Source organism: Perognathus longimembris, chromosome 11 (genome assembly GCF_023159225.1).
Source record: "Perognathus longimembris pacificus isolate PPM17 chromosome 11, ASM2315922v1, whole genome shotgun sequence".
Classification (NCBI taxonomy): domain Eukaryota; kingdom Metazoa; phylum Chordata; class Mammalia; order Rodentia; family Heteromyidae; genus Perognathus; species Perognathus longimembris.
This window is the reverse complement of record NC_063171.1, coordinates 12,216,813-12,239,955: the sequence shown is the minus strand read 5'-3', so window position 1 is coordinate 12,239,955 and position 23,143 is coordinate 12,216,813.

The following is a 23,143-nucleotide window of genomic DNA, read 5'->3' as shown; positions in this document are numbered from 1 at the left end:
TGGGCTGGGGATATGGCCTAGTGGCAAGAGTGCTTGCCTTGTATACATGAGGCCCTGGGTTCAATTCCCCAGCACCACATATGCAGAAAATGGCGAGAAGTGGTGCTGTGGCTCAAGTGGCAGAGTTCTCGCCTTTAGCAAAAAGAAGCCAGGGACAGTACTCAGACCCTGAGTCCAAGCCCCAGGACAGGCCAAAAAAAATAATGATAAATAAATAAATAAATAAATAAATAAATAAGTAAATAAAATAAAAATGAATAACAGATACTTTGTGACAGCAACAGCAGGTACATGTTATTGAGACATAGATCTACTGTACTATATATAGTACAGTGATTTGGGGTAATATTGGAATAGTGAAATCTATAAATTCCATGTACCCATTGTTTTTTCTCAGTAGTAGTCTCCTAAACACCAGATAGCCAGAGTAATACAGGGTCTGTCACCATGAGTAGATGATGTGCTTCATTAATTTTGAGTGCATTTAACAATAATAATGAATGTATCTTTTGAGAATGAAAAATTGCCTTTAGAGCAAATCTTTTTATAAAACCAAACTCATGCTAAGAAAAAACACATTAAACTTCTAAACTTTCATAAGATGTAATCTTGTAAAAATATCCAATAAATTTGATGTATATACTTGGCAAATATTTATAGTTTCCCTTTGAGGATTTATTTTTATGGCATGAACATAACTTTAAAAAATACTTTGCACATTTTAATTTGCTCATAATATTTAGGGCATCCCACCTCTCCTTTCTCATATTGAACATGATTATTTTTTAGGAAAATATTGAACCTTGGCAACAAATCTACTTAGTCACAAATTTTAATCACCAAAAATGAAAAAGTGAAAATAATTAGAAAGACAAATTGATGTTAATAAAAATTACAAAGTAAATTTGGCAATGTACCTATTCAAATATCTGCTGCACTGGTGATTAGGAAATTAAAACTTGGAATTTGTTTATAATAATTTAATAATAAAATATAAAATTACAAAATATGCATGATTCTAATTTTAACGCTCAATAGTTTGCATATTAGGGAGATTATTTTTATAAGATGTTATTATATAGACAAAAACTATAAAATTATTTTAATAGATAAATGCTAATATTTTCCATATAGAATTTATATTTAGTTAATTACCCCTTTGAACTATGGATCTGCAGTGATTAGGTATAGTTATTGGGACTTAAATAGTTGATCTTAAATATTGCTTTTTACCCACACTATCACTATATCTTATCTGAGTACACTGGAAAATGTATATACTGGTATTAGAACTACGGAAGTGAAAGGAAATATCAAAATCAAGAGACAAAGGATAAAAAGACAAACGAGTACAAAAGCAATACTTGCAAATCATTTGGTGTAAACCAACTGAACAACTCATGGGGGGAGAAGGAGAGGAGGAGGGGGGAGGGGGGAATGAGGAGGAGGTCACAAACAGTACAAGAAATGTACCCAAGGCCTAACTTATGAAACTATAACCTCTCTGTGCATCATTTTGACAATAGATAAAAAAATAAAAATAATAAAAAAGGAAAAAAATTATATGTCTACATTGTTTGAAAAAAATGAAAATATAATTAAATAATATAAAAAATCCTTCTGAAATATTACTATATTTCTTGAATTAAAAGTCTTTAATGTAATATTTGTCAATTGACAGGATAAGACTAATTTTATGAGCATCAGTTTCTTTATATTTAAGTATTTTAGTTCTTAAAGCTCATATATAAAGAGTATCAAATGAGAATGATAAATATACATATCTCATTTTATTCATCTTCAATTTAATGTACTTCAAATAATTAGCTTGCAAGTAAGTAGAAGTATAGTAGTAAGCATGTAATTGTTGACCTCACACATAATATACTGTAATGTTTTATTACAATCTCTGATTGTAATTGGCCAAAGTATAGGCAAGATTTTAATGATCTAGAAAGAGTAAATTAAAGTAGAAAAAGAATTAAGGGTAAGTTCATTTATGGCCATAAATTACCATCTAATTATTTTTAAAGAAATTTTGAAATAACTATTTTTGTTTCATTGAGATAAGTTATTCTGTGTAGTTTTTCTGTAGTAGTTAATAATTAATTCAAACCTAGGTCTGAGAGTTTTCTTTGAAACAAATAATAGAATGTATAGGGAAATACGTTGGAAGTAAAACATTCACTTCTTTTCAAGGGCAATAATATGCTGTCATGTCATTAGGGGTTATGGATTGATAAGTGAGACAAACATAATATCTCACAATCATATCTTCCAGTAAACATAAACACGATTGTCATAAAAAGAAAAACAGAAGTCCTGAATATTATAGTTTATAGCAGACATGCAAGATACAACTGAAAACTAATCAGAATATAGACATACCAGTCTATAAGTAGAAAATGTGCATGCTACAGTAATCAGTAACTGAGATACTTCCAGTAGGGTTACTTTAAAAATGTTAATAGAAATAGAAAATGTGTGACAGAATACATAGAAGTTTATAGAATTAAAAACAAAACAATTAAATTTTATTTTAAATCACTGAAATTCAAGCTAGATTCAAATGTGGAGCATAAACGACTGGAAGAATTAGTGAATTCATTGAATATGATGATACATACCTATTATCCCAGCTACAGTATAACAGAGACCGGAAGATCATGGCTTGATGTCAACCTCAGAAAATTTGGTTAGACTCTGCCTCAGATGTCAAAAAGGGAAAAATTTTAAACAGAGCTGGACAGCATGTAGGTCAAGTGGTAGGGAATGTGACTAGTAGGTACAAGATTTTTTTCTTTCAATATGCTACACAATACTTCACTGTGTCCCCTCCCACAAAATAAGAACCAACCAACCGGAAGACAGATAAAAGAAATTCCTCAATGTGAAAAAAAGAGGAAACATTGAATTGCAAAATTAATTCATTATTTACTCCAAAGGGAAAATAAAATTATATTATCACATAAGTCCCAAATGCAGAAGAAAAAGAATGCAAGAGCTGACAAAAAATTGAAGGAAAATTAGCTGCAATATTAGAGATCATTGGATTTGATTTATTGGATATCATTAGATTGAAATTTAAAATATCATCAGCATGGATTGAAATTTAAAATTTCAACAGTGTGGTGACAATCACATAGAATTTATATACTATTATTTTAGGTATTATGCTTCTACATTTCTGATTATTAAATTACAAATGCAAATAGTTCAAATCTACAATTAAGTGCTGAAACATGAAGCATTGTACCTCTGGTTATATGAATTAATAGTATATTATCAAATAAAACATTTTTCTTTGTGTGCATTAAATATTATGTGGGAAGAACTGGGTTTGAACAAAGTTATTGATACTACTAGGTAATGCCCTAAAACTGAGCCACGTTCCAGACTTGCTTTCTACTCGTTGTTTGCAGGACAGGATATTGCCTCCTGCCTGGATATATTTCTGAGTTGTGATCAAACTTGCAGCTTGTAATAGCTACTAGAGTCACAGGAAGATACTAACATGTTCTGGTTCCCTCCATGTAAATGGATGAAGTATTCTATTGTTGGTCTGTTTGTTTGTTGCCAGTCGTGCAGCTTGGACTAAGGGCTTGAGCCCTCTCTCTGGCTTCCTTTTTGCTCAAGGCAAGCATTCTACCACTGAGCCACAGTGCCACTTCTGGATTTTTCTATAAATGTGGTGCTGGGGAATCAAACCAAGGGCTTCAAGTATGCGAGGAAAACACTCTACCACTGGGCCATATTCCCAATCTCAAGGATTCTTTTATGCACCTGCTGGCCTGGAACATCAAGACTTCCCATTTTCAGCTTCCTATGCCAAGCCAACTCTTTATTAGATAGCTTGTAAATAGATGTACAGGTGTTTTCAATCATCCGGATTACCATTAGATGCTTCATTCTCCACCATTTTTGCCTAATCCAACTATGGTGATACCTCATCTCAAAGAAAAATTTATATATAAATAAATATATATATAAATATATTACATATTTATATATTTATAATTATGTTTATATAGTTGACTATATCTAACTATAGTGATACCTCATCTCAAAGACAAATTGAGAAATATATATAATATATAGTATATTTATAATTGTATATACACACATATGTATATATGTATATGTACATATATACATATACATATATGTGTGTATATATACATATGTGTATATATACCTATATACGTGTATATATACACATATGTATATATGTATATGTATATGTATATATATATATATATATATATATATATATATATAAAATTTCAGTTATGCCAGAGCCATGGAACCCAGGAATTTGAAACCAAGGGAACCTAGGGCATTTTTGGACAACACACTGAAAGCAGAGACTTCCGGGAAGACAGTGGAGGAGCATCAGAGCCCTGGCCAAGCTCCCTTTGACATGGCAGTTTTACCACTCCCAAGAAACTTTTACTCCTAGATAGACAGCACAAGTTATAACAGTATAGGCATTCTGGCCAGGAAGGAAAAAATCAACTTTGCTGGCCTGAAAACACAGATTTGAGGTCCAGGTGGTGTCCCGCTCTCAGTGATGGCACCAGCACAATGTGCCGCACTCCACGCAGGTAAAGCACACAGCAGTGACCAGGGAGAAATCTTCCAGAAGACGCAGATCGCAGGCTGAGCGCGGATGAGCTGAAATTGCACAGAAAGCATGAGTACCCCACAGAAGACATTCTCACTTGTGCCCACAGAGCAGCACCTGGAAAGTAGCCCTTTTCCCACTGCTAGAGCAAAGCACCATCTTTGACACTGGCAAATGGTCAGACCAGACTGGAACTAAAGCAGGCCTCTGGAAAGCAAGGACAAAGGGGCCATCTTTGAAAAGGGCAAGAGGGACCATCAAGTGAGAGCCAGCTCCGCCCAGGAGAAAGACCCCTGCCCAGGCAGGAGGCTCATCCTGGGCTATGGCTCACAAACTCAGGTGAACTCAGCCAGAGGTGCCCTGCCCTGCCTGCCAGAATTTCTAAGTTTAAACCAAAAGTGACAAGCAGCTACTGGCGGCACAGAACAACCAGATGAAAAAACAAACAGTTCCAGTTCCCGAGATAGATAAATGGTCCCATCACAAAGGAAGCCCAATTCCCAGCCCAAAGCAGACCTGAATTCCAAAGCTAGCTCTTCCCAGGAGTCTGCCCCACCCACCCAGGAGGAAGGAACCTCCCCCAGGCAAGCAACTTTCAGCCAGGTGTGTCCACAGCCTATTTCAAGCCAGGCATTAAACACAGCAGCCCCACAGCGGACTGGAGGAGCCACGGTTCCCAAAACTGTTCATGTCCCCCATCTACAGAGGACACCCAAATCCTACCTGTAAGCTGTCTGAACCACAGAGCCCCAGGATTTCACTATCAGGGGAGGAGGGTCAAAGCAGATCCACCCCCTGCAAACTGAAAGCAAGTCAAACCAGGCAAGCAGCAAAATAGACTGCAGACCATCTCAAGGAAACCAGAGACTGTAGAAATTCCACCCAAACAAGGACTCCATTTTTTCAAACATTTTTTTAAACTTTTTTTTTTCATTTCTGAGACATCATAGGTTTTTTTGTTTTCCATTTTTTGTTTTATCAGGTTTTTTTTGTTTGTTTGCTCGTATTTCTTGTGGTTTTTTAAAAATAATTTTTCTATGTTTTTTGCATTTGCCTTCCAGTATTTTTTCTTTATTTCTCTCTTTACATTCTTTTTCTTTAAAAAATAACTTTGCTATGAATAACACCTCCACTCTTTTCTGCTAACTCTCCATTGTCTATCATTGTAACCTTGTTCTTTCTATTGATTCTACTCTTCTCCACATTTCCACGTCACTGAAACTAAACGAAAATCATCACCCCCTCATACATTTTACTCTATTCTCTTTACTACCTCTAACTTACCCTGCTGATTTACTTCTAGGACCACCAGATTCCATTGACCCCTGGTTAGTGGATAGAGGATATCCCTGCTCAATTCTAGTGAATCAAAGGGGTTCAAAGAGAAAGCCAGCCAATCCAAAAATATCAATATAAGAAAAAAAATTTCTCATAGGGCTGTAAGAGTAAATAAGTAACTACTGAATACAGGGCTCAGGATTGTTTGTTATATCAAACTTGTATTATTTAGGAACACAGAATCTAATTTTATATCTAGGTATACAAGGTATCTGAATATAATTGTGAACTTCTAAGATTTACACAACAGTGCTTGGTAAAGTCTGATTTGGGTCTTAAACGGTGCTCACAGGTGCTTGTAGATTGGCATTCCCAATCCAAATGGGCAGAAGAAACACAAGAAAGATGGCAAAAAATGGAGCCTCATCTCCCACTCAAACCAAGCAGGAAGCACTGCAATCAATCAAAGGCATAGAAGAGAATGCTCAAAATGCTCTACATAGTCTACTGATAAAAATGATAAATGAAAAGTTTGAATCTCTTCAGTCAACTATTCCAGAGCATGAGGAGGAAAACCAAAAATTAATAGAAAAATATCATAGCCTCCACCAATATAAAGATAAATGAACTTCAAGAGTCAAATGAAAAGATAGCTACCCAGCTAAAAGATTTGAGAGACAGCACTCAAAATGGAATTAATGAAGTAAAGAAGTCCATGCAGGACCTAAGAGATAATTATAGCAAGGACATGGAAATCATCAGGAAATACCAGTCAGAAGGAAAAGAGATTCAAAATCAATTAGCTAGCCTACAGTCCTGACTAGCTGAAGCAGAGGATCAAATTCCAGGAACGGAAGATTCCCTAGGATCTATGGAGAAAGATAAAAAATCAATACAAAACCAATCAACAAAACAGATCACTCCAGGATCTCCAAGACACAATCAGGAAGCCCAATTTAAGGCTAATCAGTATTGAGGAAACCTAGAGAAAGAATTTAATGGAATTGACAACCTATTTAACAGAATATTAACTGAGAACTTCCCACTAGACATAACCGACATCTACAGAATATTCCATCCAGCAACAACAGAATACACATTCTTCTCAGCAGCACATGGAACATTCTCCAAAATGGATCACATCTTAAGGCACAAAGAAAATCTAGACAAATTGAGAAGTATCAAAACCATTCCCTGCATTCTCTCAGACTACAATGGAATAAAACTGGAGCTCAACTCAGTCTCCTCAGAAAATCCTACAATTCATGGAGACTAAACAACACACTGCTGAACCATCAGTGGGTCATTGAAGAAATTAAAACGGTAATTCAAATGTTTATGGAATTCACCCAAGTTGAGGACACAAATTACCAGCTCCTTTGGGACACAGCAAAGGCAGTACTCAGAGGAAAATTTATATCTCTGAGTGCATACACCAACAAACTGGAGAAACAGCAACTCAACAACTTAAGGAAGCACCTTAGGCTCCTGGAAAGAGAAATACAAGCCAAACCCCAAGTCAATAGTCGGAAGCAAATAATTAAAATAAACCAGAATTTAATGAATTAGAGACAAAAAAAAATCGAAAGAATCAAGAAAACACAGAGTTAGTTCTTTGAAAAAATTAACAAGAGAGACAGACACCTAGCAAACCTGACCAAAAAACAAGGCAGCACACCCAAATAAACAATATCACAGATGAAACAGGTAACATCACCACAGAAACAATCAAAATTCAGAACACAATAAGGGAGCATTTTGCAAACCTTTATGCCAACAAATTCAAGAACCTGGAAGAAATGGATGATTTCCTAGAAAAAAAATTATATCCCCAAACTCAACCATGAAGATTTAAACCTTCTGAACAGACCCATAGCCAGCATTGAAATAGAAATGACAATAAGTGATCTCCCATCCAAGAAAAGCCCAGGTCCAGACGGATTCACAGTAGAATTCTACATGGCTGTCAAAACAGAACTCACACTAATATTCTAAAACTCTTCAATGAAATTGAAAGAGAAAGTTCATTACCAAACACATTCTATGAAGCCAGTATAACCCTCATCCAAAACCAGGCAAGGACTCATCACGGAAAGAGAACTATAGATTGATTTCCCTGATGAACATAGATGCAATAATTCTCAACAAAATTCTGGCCAATAGACTTCAACAGGTCAATCAGAAAAATCATACACCATGATCAAAATGGATTCATCCCAGGGATGCAAACTTGGTTTAATATACACAAGTCAATTAATGTAATCCACCACATCAACTGGAGCAAGATAAAGAACCACATGGTTATATCTCTGATTGAGGAAAAGGCATTCAATAAAATCCAGCACCCATTTATGCAAAAAGCCCTGGAAAAACTGGGATTCCAGGGAACATTCCCGAATATAATCAAGGCAGTTTATGACAAACCAACAGCAAGCATAACTCTAAATGCTGAAAAACTAAAGCCATTCCCTTTAAAATCAGGAGCAAGACAGGGATGTCTGCTCTCTCCCCTTCTCTTCAACATAGTACTAGAATTCCTAGCCAGAGCAATCAGGCAAGAAGAAAATATAAAGAGGATCCAAATAGGAAAAGATGAAGTTAAACTTTCTCTCTTCACAGATGACATGATCCTATACCTAAAGAACCCCAGAGACTCCACTCCCAAGCTACTAGAGCTGATCCAAAACTTTGGCAAAGTAGCAGGATATATAATAAAACCTCAATAATCAATGGCCTTGCTATATGCTAATGACCCGAAGACCGAGGCTGAAATCAGGAAAGCAACTCCTTTTGCAATAGCCTCAAAAAACATAAAATACCTAGGAATAACCTTAACCAAAGAAGTGAAATACCTCTATGATGAGAACTTTAAAAACATGAAAACAAAATTAAGGCAGAACTAAGGAAATGGACAAACCGTAGCTTCTATTATTGGTTATCTTCTTCTATCCCCTTAATGTGGTTGTACCTGCACTATCTCTGTATCTTATCTGAGTACATTGGTAACCGTGTATACTGGTATTAGAACTAGGAAACTGAAAGGGAATACCAAAATCGAGAGACACAGGGTAAAAAGACAAACGACTACAAAAGCAATACTTGTAAAACTGTTTGGTGTCAATCAACTGCACAACTTATGGGGGAAGGGCGGAAGGGAGAATGATGAAGGAGGGAACAAACAGTACAGAAAATGTATCCAATGCCTAACGTATGAAACTCTAACCTCTCTGTACATCAGTTTGAAAATAAAAATAAAAAAAAAGGTGTCTACCCAAGAACGTGGTAAATAGTTCTATATAAGGGAATATCCCAGAGGTGATTGAGAACAGCTGTAGCCTGTTAATTTAATTATATCTGGGAATTGATAAACTACTCGAAAATGATCCAAAAAAAAAGAACACATTGAAAGCATACAGTACAAGAACTAGGGTATGGATCAAATGAGAGAGCAGTTGTCTAACAACCACTGGACGTGTATGTGTGTGTGTATGTGTGGTTTGTGTGTGTGTCTGTGTGTGTGATATACTTACCTACATACAATATATTATTATATGTGAATATGTGATATTTCCTTCATATAAGCTTGACTTTGAACTGTTATCTAATATTCTTAGACTCCCAAATATCTGTTATCACAGGCATGCATTACTACTTGAGCCTGACCTCATAGTTGTTTAGGTTGACATTTTCCTGAGCTGCTGAATATTTTTCATGTACCTGTAGGTAATTTGACTTCTAATTATTTATTTTTTAACAGTACTCCTGTTTTGTATTATTTTGAAGTAAGTTTTTTTTTTCTGGAAAAGGACTACGTGCTCATATACACACATACTATAGTGTGTGTGTGTGTGTGTGTGTGTGTGTGTGTAGAGAGGTATACACATACACGCAGATACACACACTGTATATCTTTATCTACATCTATGTGTCTATAAACATATAGATAGGTACATGGACAGACAGACAGATAGATATGAGAGATGGAAAATGGAAGGGTAAGAGAGAGGTCTGAATTACTATTATCAAATAGAAATAATAAGAAATTTTGGGGAGAATTTGGGAATAAAAGAATTCTAATAAATTTTTGATGAGCTGTTAGTAGAAAACTCAGTATGGAAGTGCATTCTACTAAAAGTTGTACTACCTACCATTTGTGCTATCTGTATATAACCCAAACAATCTAGTCAACACACTACAGTGACACGTCAGTCATGTTTTATCCAGCAATCATCCTAATAGTGAAATTATGAGTTCAGTCTTTGTACCCATCAGTCGATAAACAAAGAAAATGTGTATGTATTAGTTGGGATATTATTCGTTCATAAATAATGACATTTTCTCATTTTCCAGGAAGAAAGATGGAACTGAATATTTTTTTCTTAAGTGGCATAAACCAGACTTCAAAAGACAAATATTTCATGTCTGTCTTTATATGAGTAATGTTGATTGTTTTTGAAAAAGATGTGAGAATAGAAGATGGATTACTTGGAAAAGAAGATAATGTGAGTGGAGAATGAAGCTAGAAAGAGCAAACAGACAAGAAATCAAATTATGTACATGTCATAGAGAAACAAATCACTTCATATAATCAGTACTGCAATAATTGTTTTGATAAGTGAAAGAATGTCATATGAAAAAAAATGCCTTTTTTGAAAAACAAATATGTTTAAATTGAGAGAATAAATCACAACAAAACAGAAAATTAGAACTGAGAAGTAGCACAAGTAATATGGAATCTATGAGAATCATTAGCAAAAGAAACACATAATCCCTTGTATTATTTTTCTTTTCTCTTTACCTTCATTTCTGGTTTTGATATATAATCTGGAACATCTCACATAGGTTAACTGTTTCCTAAGAAGGGACCTTCAGTCCATTTTAAAATCTAGCATACTTACACATAGTAGGTTTTATTTTGTTCCTTTGCGTGTTTTCTCTCTTATACAGGATCAAGATTAAAAAAAGAGAGAGAGAGCGAGAGATCTGAAATCAGGTGGGGGTATAAAGGAAGAAAAAAGATAAACAGCCAACTTGTGGCGGAAAATGAAAGGAAGCAAGTTAATGAGTATGATCAAAGCATAAGATGTACAGGTGTCTGTGATATAATGAAAGCCATTATTTTGTATAATTTTGTATGCTAATAAATCAAACAAATATACTAAAATGAAGTTAGAAATTAGAACCAAGGTACTGAGCTAAGTAGTAAATTAATTAGCAATGAATATGTCCTGTAAAAAGATTGTAAATTTCTTATATTGTTTAACAAGAAACAAAAATAAACCTAAATGTAGAAATATGTGCACATGTATAAAAATATACATATATACATACATATATTCACTAGGAGTAAAATATTTCATTAAAATAAAAGATAGATAAAAGTAATAAATGAAAGAGCTTTAAAGGTACACATGAAAATTACAGATTCTGAACTAGAATGTGGCTGAAGATGTTCCTCAGCACATGAATAAGGAAAAACCCTACTTCTGCCAAAAGCATAAATATTGTGAAATACTACTAAATTAACAATAGCTGAGGAAAATTACATACAGAAAGAAATGCAAAACCAGTGTGTAAAACAATGAATTTTCATTATAATGAAATTAAGAGCTAACAAAAATCAAAGAGAGCTACAATGTAATGGCATTTTACTATTCTCAAACTGGCATTGATTTCAATGTTAACCATATCATTATCTACTACTGGTGGTGTGTAAATCTGAATAACTACTTTGGCAAGCAGTTTCATACATTTTATGGCACAACTCTTCTCTCTAATATGGAGAAACTTACATTCTCATAGCTACATGGTGATTTTACGAGACAGCAAACACAGAAACTACAATTTGAAACATCTTTCATGCTCATCATTTGCACTTCAAGTAGTATTGTGATGTATTTTGTCATCCAACAATGAAAATGAAATATTTTTCCACAAACCCAACTGGATTCATCTCAGACAGCTAATATTTGAGGGAAGAAGACTCAGAATACTAAAATCAACTAACATGATACAGTACACATGAACCTTTCCTAATATGAGTAAAATGAATTAACATTCAGGGAAATAACCTCTTTTGAGGAAGCAAGGCTAGTGGGGATTTTAGCTTGGATATTGGTAATGCAATATTTTTAATTCAAGTGATGACTGAACTGTTGTTTTTACTATAATAATTAAACACACACACACACACACACACACACACACACACACACATAATTACCACAGGCTTTGTGTCTTAAAGCACTATGAACACATCATGTCTTACAGTTCTGGGTGTGAAAGATCCAAATTCAGGTTCACTGAACCAAATGTGAGGTAGGGCTGCATTTCTTTCTGGAAATTCCAAGAATAAAACAACTTTCATAACTTTTCCTTCCTTCTTCCCTCCCTCCTTTTCTTCCTCCCTTCCTTTCTCCCTCCCTCCTTCCCTCCTTCCTACCTTCCTTCATTCCTTTCCTTAGGCAGCTTCCTCCTCTTCAAGGCAGAGGCTTTGTCTTCTCTCATTCCACAGTAGCCATCAACATGTCGTCTTCTGTGTCTGTGACCCTTTTTATCCATCTTATAACTCTGAAAAACACCAGACCTAGTAGAATAATTCAGAATTTTTTTCAACAAAAGATTCTTAATTTTATCACAAATTATGCCCCATAAATCATGGAAGGTAGTATACTTACTTCCTGTGGGCATTTGGGAAGAAGGTGCTTTGGCTATGTTCTGTAAGTTATATATACTTTATTAAACAATATATACTTTATTAAGCAGTATAAATTACAATATAAAATATGGGGGCACTTAAGAGTGGGAGTCTGAAGTTACATGTGCATTCTTCAATTTCAAAAGCTTTCAAAATTGTCTTGGTGATCTAAATTACCCATATAATTTGCCCCATAAATTCCTCTTCAAAGAAATGTATTATGTCAGTAACATACACATGATGTTATGTAAACTTTTCTAAAGATCCTCTAGTCTATGCTTTATTTTTTATACTGGACTAAACATTTAATTTGTAATTAACAGGAACATACTTTAGTGAGATTAGCCTAAAAGAGAAGAATAATACACAGTGAACAAAATGGATGGGTCTCATTGCTGTAGGAGTGCTGTACCTTTAAGCTGTAATTGATGCAGAAGGTCAAAATACAACTAAACTTCAAATTATCATCTTCATTTAAGAAAAGCAAAAAAAAAAAATCACATTTACAAACAGAACAGATATGGAGAACAGGTTACAGTTTCTCTTGGAGTTCTGAAAGACAAATGCAAACTACCTCCCCTGACCATATACATCTCACTAAAATACTGAAAGTAGGAAGCAGTTGGATACCAACTCCAAGGCCCCACATTTGAGAGATGTTCTGCAGACTAGGTTATCTACCATATGTGGCTATGGAAAATTGTGTGACCACCATTATTAGTCTTGCTTTTCAGGATTTCTTGCCATTAGCCCTACTTTTCCTTCTCAATATTGTAAAATTATCTGCATTGTGAGTTTTAAAATATTTGGATTAAGGAAATAGTTTTCTTTAATACCAGTTTTTGTTTGTTGGGGTTAGTCTTTAGAGGTACATAGTCTAGAAACTTCTGGGACCAAGGTAACATCATAAAGAATTTTAAAAGGAGATACATATTTAGGATTTATTTGAAGGGTTAAAGGAATGAGGGAAAAATATTTTTCAATATATGAGCAGTTTTGAGGTATGGGAAAAAACAAATCTTCATTGTATTGATAGCAGCTTTTGAGATGTCCTGACAGTGAGTCTGATGATGACAAAGTTCACTGTCGAATGAGGAGCATTTCTACTGATTCATGCAAATTGCTGAGTATGTAGGAATACTTAAAATTATTCTTACTTCTAATTTCCATTACTAAATTTCTCTTCCTGTGCCATACAGCTTTAAAGTGTTAGCTACAAAACAGTGTTTGAGCTGAAGTGTAAGTTTTTCATTATCACTTCAGTAGTTGAAATAGTGAAATGCATTGTTAGAGGAAATTCCACTTTTTGTAAAGTGAGCATATGCACATGGCCTGGAGCTATGAGTGAGCTGAAAGCTCCAGGAACAGCCTTTTACCACTGATTGAATATCAGCTTTAAATGGTAGTTTATAATATTTAGACGAAAACATGCGAAATTATATCAAAACCAACTCAGGTCATTATTTTGATATAAAAAAGGCTAGTGACATGATTTATAAAGTCCATTAACTGCTACATAGATGAGCCATGGATTTGATATTACCAATATAGACTGAATCAAGCTTGCATCAAGTGGAATTTTATTTTAAATGTTTTGTGAATGAAACAATTTGAAGAAAGTATCAGCCTTGTTAAGCCAATATCCAGTGAATGCTGCTTGCAGAAATCTACAATACACACACACACACACACACACACACATACACACACACACACCATGCATGCAGTATTATCAGTAGAAACACTATGTTTATGTTTCTTATCAAAAATACAAGTGAAAATATCAATTTGGCAGGTCTGTTTTTATTTTTCACATTTTACATCTACTTTTTATCAAATAATTACATTGACTCTTTACTACAAAGAAAATGAATATATTTTGTATAATGTTTATGTTACTTGAGAACCTACTCTAATATCACTAGTTACCTAAAGTCTGAAAATCAGAGTGAGTACTGCTACTTCTACAATCCGTATTTTTATTATGCAGAAAAAAATAGATGTTTACTATAACTTATTTTTACCCTACTTGAAAGTTTTATCATTGCTACCACCAGTCAAATAAAGAAAATTGAGAATTAATCCAATTCATGATCTTTGAAACCTGAACAACAGCAACATATTTTCTCAACATTTTGAATATGTGAACACTTTAGGACATGGATGGAATAATAAAATATTGGTTGATGTTGTAATCATACTTAGCTATTAGAAATATTAATATAAACTAATTTAATAAAATATGTACTTATTTTCCTTTCTCACCTTGTACTAAATCATAGTTTTAAATCTTGCAACTTGTGACATTAGTGCCTTTCATTATATTAGCAATTTTTGTTTCATTCATTGTTGCTTTTCAGACTGAAAGTCTTTTACTTCACTTGATATTTTAATTTTTATTATTTTTTCATTTGTTGTTATTAAGTTTCAGTAGTTGTACAAAGGGGATTTAATTAAACACTCACTTTGTGAGTAAAAGGCATTTTGGACAATGTAAAACCTTTCATCATAATATTCAATAAATTGAAAACATCGAATTGTTTTTTATTATTATGCTTTCATGGGAAATAACTGAAATTAGATGTATTAATTTGAGTAACAGCAGGATACATTTGAACCCCTCTGATACTGAAGGTGGTACATGTGTAGCACATATAATAACAATTAGTATATATATATATGCATATATTACATATATATTACAAATTGAGATATTAGAAGTATATTTACAAGAAAAGAGTGGTAATTGTTTTTGCATACTAAAGGATCTATTACCAGAATACCTAGCTAATTCAAGTGTTTTTGTCTAATTTTATAAAATTGATAGAAGCAAATTTTATCACCAATGGTATGATAATGATAAGTGTTTTGAATTGGGGTTCTGGCAATAAAGAGGAAAAATGCCAATTTTGATTTGTAATATTTTCCAATTTCCATCATATGAATGCTCCATCTCTAGGCAATTTTACTCAACTAATGTTAATTGTCTTGGAAACTAGCTGGAATTTTAATAATGGATTCTCCAAAGTCCATGTAAAACAGCCCTGTATATCAACAAAATTCTAGAAGCACCTTCTTTTCTATGGCCTGTATTTCCCGTGCTTCTAAAGCTATTTTTATTTTCTCCCCAGAGTTTTTCTTTAAACCCTGTTTCCTTTCCTGTCTCTTTCTCTTTTCTATTCCTTTTTGACCTGATCCTTGTCTTTCTTTCTTCCTCAATTCTTCCCCTTTCTCCAACTTCACTGATGTGGTGTTTTAGTTTATTTATTTTCAGGTAGTTGTTGGCAATGAAGTAGTGAATTCCTTTGGTTCCCTAGGCTCATGAATCTCCTAAACTCTTCTAGATTATTCCTAGATATGATGATAAATAAACAGACAAGGAACTATATACTTGTTCCTTAGACTGTGAGTCTACCAATGTCATTTCTTCATCAATTCTGTCCTCTAATCATTTGTATACTTAAAACAGAGCCTAGGCCACTAATTTATTTATTATCTGAGAAAGTGCTCTTGCTACACAGGAATATTTGAGTATTTAGGTGCAACAAAGAATGAATGGCCTCTACGTTCTGAAATACTTATTTTCTAATTTTACACAAAAGCTTACAAAACTTACTATTGTCAATTAGTGATAACCTGGTGAAACACTGCTGACAATTTCTAACCTTTAATCATTACATGTTTACATTGGAATAAAGACAAAATTTATATCAGTAACCGAAGTTCCTTGTACTTCAGAGAAGTGGCAATAGAGCAAAATATAGCAAAAACAAGAAAAGTTGAAATTATTTAATAAGGAGTTAAAAAATAAAACTGAAAGAAACAAAGGAAGAAAAATCAAATGAATAAAAATATAAGTCTTTGAAAAACATCAAGGAAATTTATTAACCTCTAAGCAAGACAAAAATGAGAAGAGGAAAAGCACTGTGATCAATAGTATGAAATAAACAGAGGATGTTAGTACAGACACCAAAGTCTCTAATATGTTTAAAAAGGAAAATTCCAATCATTTCACTCAGAAGTTCAATAACTTAGAAGAAATTAACCTATTCCTCAAAACCCAACAGCTACACATTTCTCATGCAAGTAAAACAGACAATTGGAATACATTCATTAAATTTTATTACAGCTCATTATTAAATTAATAATTATGTGCTAATTATAGAATATATAGTTCTCATTCTTGAAAGTAAATATCCAGACTAAAATAACCTCATTGAGGAATTCAGCCAAATATGTAATTTTTCTTAGAAGCACCACTATTCTTATTAAATATTGCTGAAAAAGTAGAGGAGATAGGAGTAACCATCAAGTTATTTCTGTGGCTAGTATTGCTGTCACACCAAACATGAGAAAAACAATACCATTCATATAAAAATGTGTGTAATACACTAAATGTAAGTCAGGCACCAAAATCCTTAAGATATTAGCCTTCTAAATCCAGTAAGGAATAAAGTGAACACTAGCATGTTTCCATGCTACATTCTACTAAGAATAAAAACTGAATTTAATATTTAGAAAGCTAAGTAATACATAATACCAATATACTAATAACAAAATATCCGACAACATATGATACCCATACATGACAAAGGAGAAAAAGGACAAACGTTCACACGTGAGCAATGTAGATTACTTCAACTTCATTAAAAAAGAACAAAAACACAAGAACAATAATAAAAACTATCTACAATGCTTAGCATGATGCCGTATGTCTATAGTCCAACAAGTGAGGAGCCCAAAGAAAGAGAATTATGAACATACACCACATGTGGAGCCTGTGCATGATAGGAAACACTGTAATATGTAAGTTTGTGTGTGTGTGTGTGTGTGTGTGTGTGTGTGTATTCACAAAACAAAAATAAAACAACCAAGAGCTAAAACATTCAATGCTGAAAGAATAGACATTATCTCTCTCTAATATGTGAAACCAGATAAGGAAATGTTTGCCAAACTTCTTTACTCATACTTTCTTTTCTTGCTGATCTTGTATTGCTTTTCAGAAAAACTCAAAAGAATTGTCGAAATAGACACCACATACAACAAGAAAATGAGCTCAATGAGGTTTCAGAATAAAAGACCAACACAAGAACAAAATGTGACTTGAAATGAACTGGAGTTCATTTGTTGCTGTTTTTGTTTTCTTTCCCTTGTGTTTTGTTTGTTTATCACAGAAATGGAGGGACAAGAAGTGACAAATGCAGTAGTGGCACTCAGTAGATACTATATCGAAAATGAACTGAACACCTTGTGGGTGGGGACAGGAGGGGAACACTTGGAGAGAATGAGGGAACTGATATTGTTCAAAAAGAACTGTCCTCTTTATCTGACTTATGTAACTAACCCTTATGCACATCATGTTCATAATAACAATAAAAATACATGAAAGAAAAATATAACATTTTTAAATACTAAACTTAAGGTGAAAAACAAAGATCCTGTGTCATATAGACTATCATGTGTGTATATATATGTATATGTACGTATATGTAGTTTATACGCATATACCCATATGCAAAAAAAATAGTTGTATTTCCGATATGGTGCACAGGCTCCTCATGAAGTTTGTATTTCTGCATAAGAGGTTAGGATAATGATTGCCTTTGGTCATCTTTGAAGCTAGGTAGATATAAGTTGTTTACACTAATCTGTAGTGCACAGCAGTCCTGAAATAAGTTCCCTATCTCAGTAGAACCAGTCACACCAGCAGCACCAGGGAACATGGAAAACCAACACTAAGTCTGACCTCACATGATTAGAATCCAAGTCTATCCACAATCTTGTAAGAGAGCAACCCCTCCTGTGACTCAGATCCTCTGTCCACTGGTCAAGTACATGGAATATACACACGTGTTTTTAATTATTGACAATAAAGGGGGATAAGTAAGGACAGTACCAGATGAAACACTTACAGAATGGAAAAGAAGCTCTCTTCTACAATTCAGTCTGTGAGTTGTGCTCAATCTTAACTCTGAAGCTAATGAAAAAAAGTTCCGAAAATAAATCAGCAGGGCCCATTTAACTCAAAAACACAAAACATAATAATCTTCAACAGAAATGAAGGAAATGATTGCTGTAGCATATAAAAATAACAATTTATTTTAACAAAAATTCATTTAGTCTAAGAATTAAGAATTATTTGAATAATTAAGGATCTTAAGGAAACAAGAGTGATGTTATCACAACTGATGTTATTACAGCTGTTATCGCCCACTTCAAGGGCAGAGACTAGAAAGGAGGTGTCATTCAGGCAAGCCCAGGAAAAAATAGTGAGAATCTGTCTCAAAAAGCAAACAATCAGATCAAAAGAACTGGAATGTTAGTTCACATTAGTCGGCTGTACATGAGGCCTTAGTTGAATCATAATGCTATAATAAATAAACAAATACTATAAGAGCAACAAAGCTTGAGTTTTATGTGTGTTTTAGTTTCTGTCTTTATTTAGATGTTATTTATGTAAACATACCAAGTTTTAAAATATATATTTGTTTTACTTTTCTGATCATAAGATAAATTTGAAAAACTCTTATGAAGAAAATGATATTATGACAATAAATATGTACAGATGACTTGGAGATTTCATTTCTTTAAATCTGCAAGTTTCGAATCATACAATAAGAAAATGCTTTAAAGAGTTTATGTAGTCATGATTACATGTCAATTGAACTTTAACCTTAAAACATAACATGATAAAATATCAACTTAATTGATTTGTCAAAATTATTTTCTTATTAAAAATGTTTAAGTAGGATATATTATTAAAATTAAAAATTGTTACATATCACTATGTACACAAGTTAGAGATTAAACATTACATACAATTTAGCAAAGATGTTACCTAAAACATGTTATATTTAAGTAATACATTTATAATATACCACCAAATAAATGAGTACTGATGGATTGCATATTGCTACAGAAGTTAGTAGGTTATGAAAATATTTGGAAATTTTTATGTAACCCATAGGCACATATTAATACCTTGTAACTGGGAAGCTGTGAACATTTTTAGAAAAATAACTGATTTTCAACTACCAAAATTTTTTATATGGCTGTACTCTGCAAATACCTTTCATTGCATTTTTTATCTTTGACTATTTTAAAGACAAGGTTACCGAAGCTATATCTTGAACTCAAGATCTCCCAGCCTCTGACTCATTATGGCTAGTGTGGTTGGTAACTAAAAGAAGAGAAAACAAAACTGATTTAGAAATACATCGCATCTATTTTATTTCTAGGATAATTATATAAGATTTGTGTACCCCTCTGGTTTTACTATGGCAACGTGTTTGTGTAATGAAATAATTAATAAATATAATCAGATCATATAGTCCTTCATATATTGATTTATTATCTTCTTAGTTATCCAAAATATAACATTTTCTTCAAAAAGTATAAATTTATGTACTCTAAAAGGAAAAATAAATATATTACTTTAAAAAAGAACCTACCTTAATTTCTAATTGTAACTTCCATGTAGACACTAATTTTATGTCTTCTGGTTCAATTTTTTTCTAAGTTTCATTATCCCTGTGTCATTAGGTGACTTCCTAACACCAGTGGCATCTCTTTTTGAAATATAACCATGGAAGCTCATTAGTTTGTAGTTTTAGAACAATTTCTCACCTAATTATACAATTTAATGTGTGTATGTAAATTTAATTGTGAATGTGTTTTTCATTTCCACATACAGTTCTGGTATATATTCCTTCTAAAAATACATACACATCTATGCCTGTGAATAGAATATAAAGAGAGAACAATAACAAAATGTACTCTTCAAAATGTACTCTTCAAAACCATGATCAAGAATGAAAGGAGAGGGCTGGGGATATGGCCTAGTGGCAAGAGTGCTTGCCTCATATACATGAGGCCCTGGGTTCGATTCCTCAGCACCACATATACAGAAAATGGCTAGAAGTGGTGCTGTGGCTCAAGTGGCAGAGTGCTAGCCTTGAGCAGAAAAGAAGCCAGGGACAGTGCTCAGGCCCTGAGTTCAAGGCTTAGGACTGGCCAAAAAAAAAAAAAAAAAAAAAAAAAGAAAAAAAGAATGAAAGGAGAAAACTTGGTCCTCTCAACACTATTGCAAAGGGCAACCAGATTTGCTAATTGATAGTTGCTTTTTCAGAGATAAAGAGAAATTGAAAAGATACTGAATTGGTTAATAATGCAAAATAGATAATTTTATATAGGTTATTGGAGTTTCAAAAGTTTGAGATACCTGACATCTTGTCATCTTTTGCTCATTTGATATATAAATTAAGACACAGAGACAGAGTTCACTTTTCTTATAGGTGGAACTTTTATCTAAAATATAAACCTATACATGGACATAAGTATTTATCCATAATAAAACTGAACAAAATATCGTATATGAAATATGTGGGTATGACAAAATACAAATACAAAAATTATCCTCTATTCATGAACACATTCATCAATATATATGTATGAAGCAATTTAGACTTTTTTCACTCAAAGATATTTTGGAAAAAAATGCACATAAAGTAAAAGTGAAAATTTTAATAATTATGATTGTTAGAAAAAATGTGTAGGTATGTGTATGTGTGTGTACATGTCCCAGCATTATACCCGAAAAATCTGTAATTTTTGATGCCATTGTTTTTGTTCAAATTAGAAATGAGAGTGAGGTTCTAGTTCATCAATATAATGAATCAAATCTTTATCATCTATTCTGTTAAAATTCTCAATATCCATTTGCAAACATAAGAATAAATGTAATTAACAAAACAGCTCATTGAATTGTTCTATTAAAATGATATCAATATTACTGTTATAATCAGCAATTACAAATGTAATTTTATAAACACTTTGTGGTTGTCATAATGTCATTATATTGTTAATTTGAATAAAGGAGCAAATTCTTCATATATTGTAGGTGATTAACATGAAAGAATGCAAAGTGAATAAATGGAGAATTGTTACTAGAGAAAGCAATTGTGTTGAATGATTAAATGTATCATTGCTATGACTAAGGAAATTTTTGGATGACACAAATCATTTCGTTTAGGGCTGGGAATATGGCCTAGTGGCAAGAGTACTTGCCTCATATTCATGAAGCCCTGGGTTCCCATTCCCCAGCATCACATATATAGAAAATGGCCAGAAGTGGTGCTGTGGCTCAAGAAGTAGAGTGAGAGCCTTGAGCAAAAAGAAGACAGGGACAGTGCTCAGGCCCTGAGTCCAAGGCCCAGGACTGGCAAAAAAAAAAAAAAAATCATTTAGTTTATATGTACAATATTTATTTAGGCATATGTACACGGAATATAGATTTAGATGCTTAGAAAAATACTCATCATGGAAAATGTCTAGAAAAAAATGTTGACTTAACCAGTGAATGTAGTATTGTATAGTCAGTATTATCAACAGCATAGGTAGTTAAAACAATTTTCTATATAGCTATACAATTAAATATTAAAGTTTTGGGGATCAAATTTGCTTTAACTTTATCACAAATTATCTATCTTAATAATAGATTATAGTGATATAATTTCATTTTGTGTCATATAATTTAAGGTATATATTAGCACTATCAAAGTTCTTTTTGTGTGTGTGTGTGTGTATGTGTGTGTGTGTGTGTGTGTGTTGCTCCTTGGCTTGCTCAAGACAAGTGTTCTACCATTTGATCCACAGGTCTAGTCCCACCTATATTTTGGTTAGTTGCAAATAAGATTATGAGGGAGTTTCCTATCCAGGCTGGCTTTGAACTGTGGTTCTCAAATTTCAGCCTCCAGAGTAGCTAGAATTACAGGTGTGAGCCATCTTTGTCTGGCAAATTGTTAACAGTTTTAGGAACCATACACATGTAACTTTCATAAGAAACAGTATAGCCTTTGCTATAACCATCTATTTTATTATAAATTTGCCTGTAATTCTATTAGACATCATATCTAATAGTAAATTTTAGCATCTACTTGAAAATTCAATGCTTGGACTGAGTTTTAACAACATGTATGTGTGAGTGGGTGTAAGGAAATGGGCACAAGTGCATGTTCATATGGGTACTGAGGCATGGGCTCTGTGTTATAACTTTTTCTCTCAAGGTGGAAACTAAACCAGTTGAGCACATCTTCACTTCTAGATATTTGTTGGTTACTTTGACATTAATCATTTCATAATTTCTCCTTGGGCAGGCTTCAAATAGCAATCTTCAAATCTCAGCTTCTTCAGTAGCTAGGACTACAAGTGTGAATCACCAGTGCCCAGCATTAACACTTGAATCATTATAGCAATGCATTGCTGTTTACCAATATTATATGCCAATATTATGTGTATATATACATGTAAACTTTAAACGTTTCTCTTTATATCAAGCCTACCAAATAAATACTAGCATATTGATAATTACATATTCATTAGAGACATTAGTACAAGAAATGGTCAGTTACAAATCTTCCATCTTTTGACATGATTTATAAATGATCAAGAGCCAATGATGTTATTCCTTCCTTCCGCATGGTTTCCTAATGAAAAATATTTTAAAATCCAATGGAAATTCATGAAATAATTATTACCATACTTAC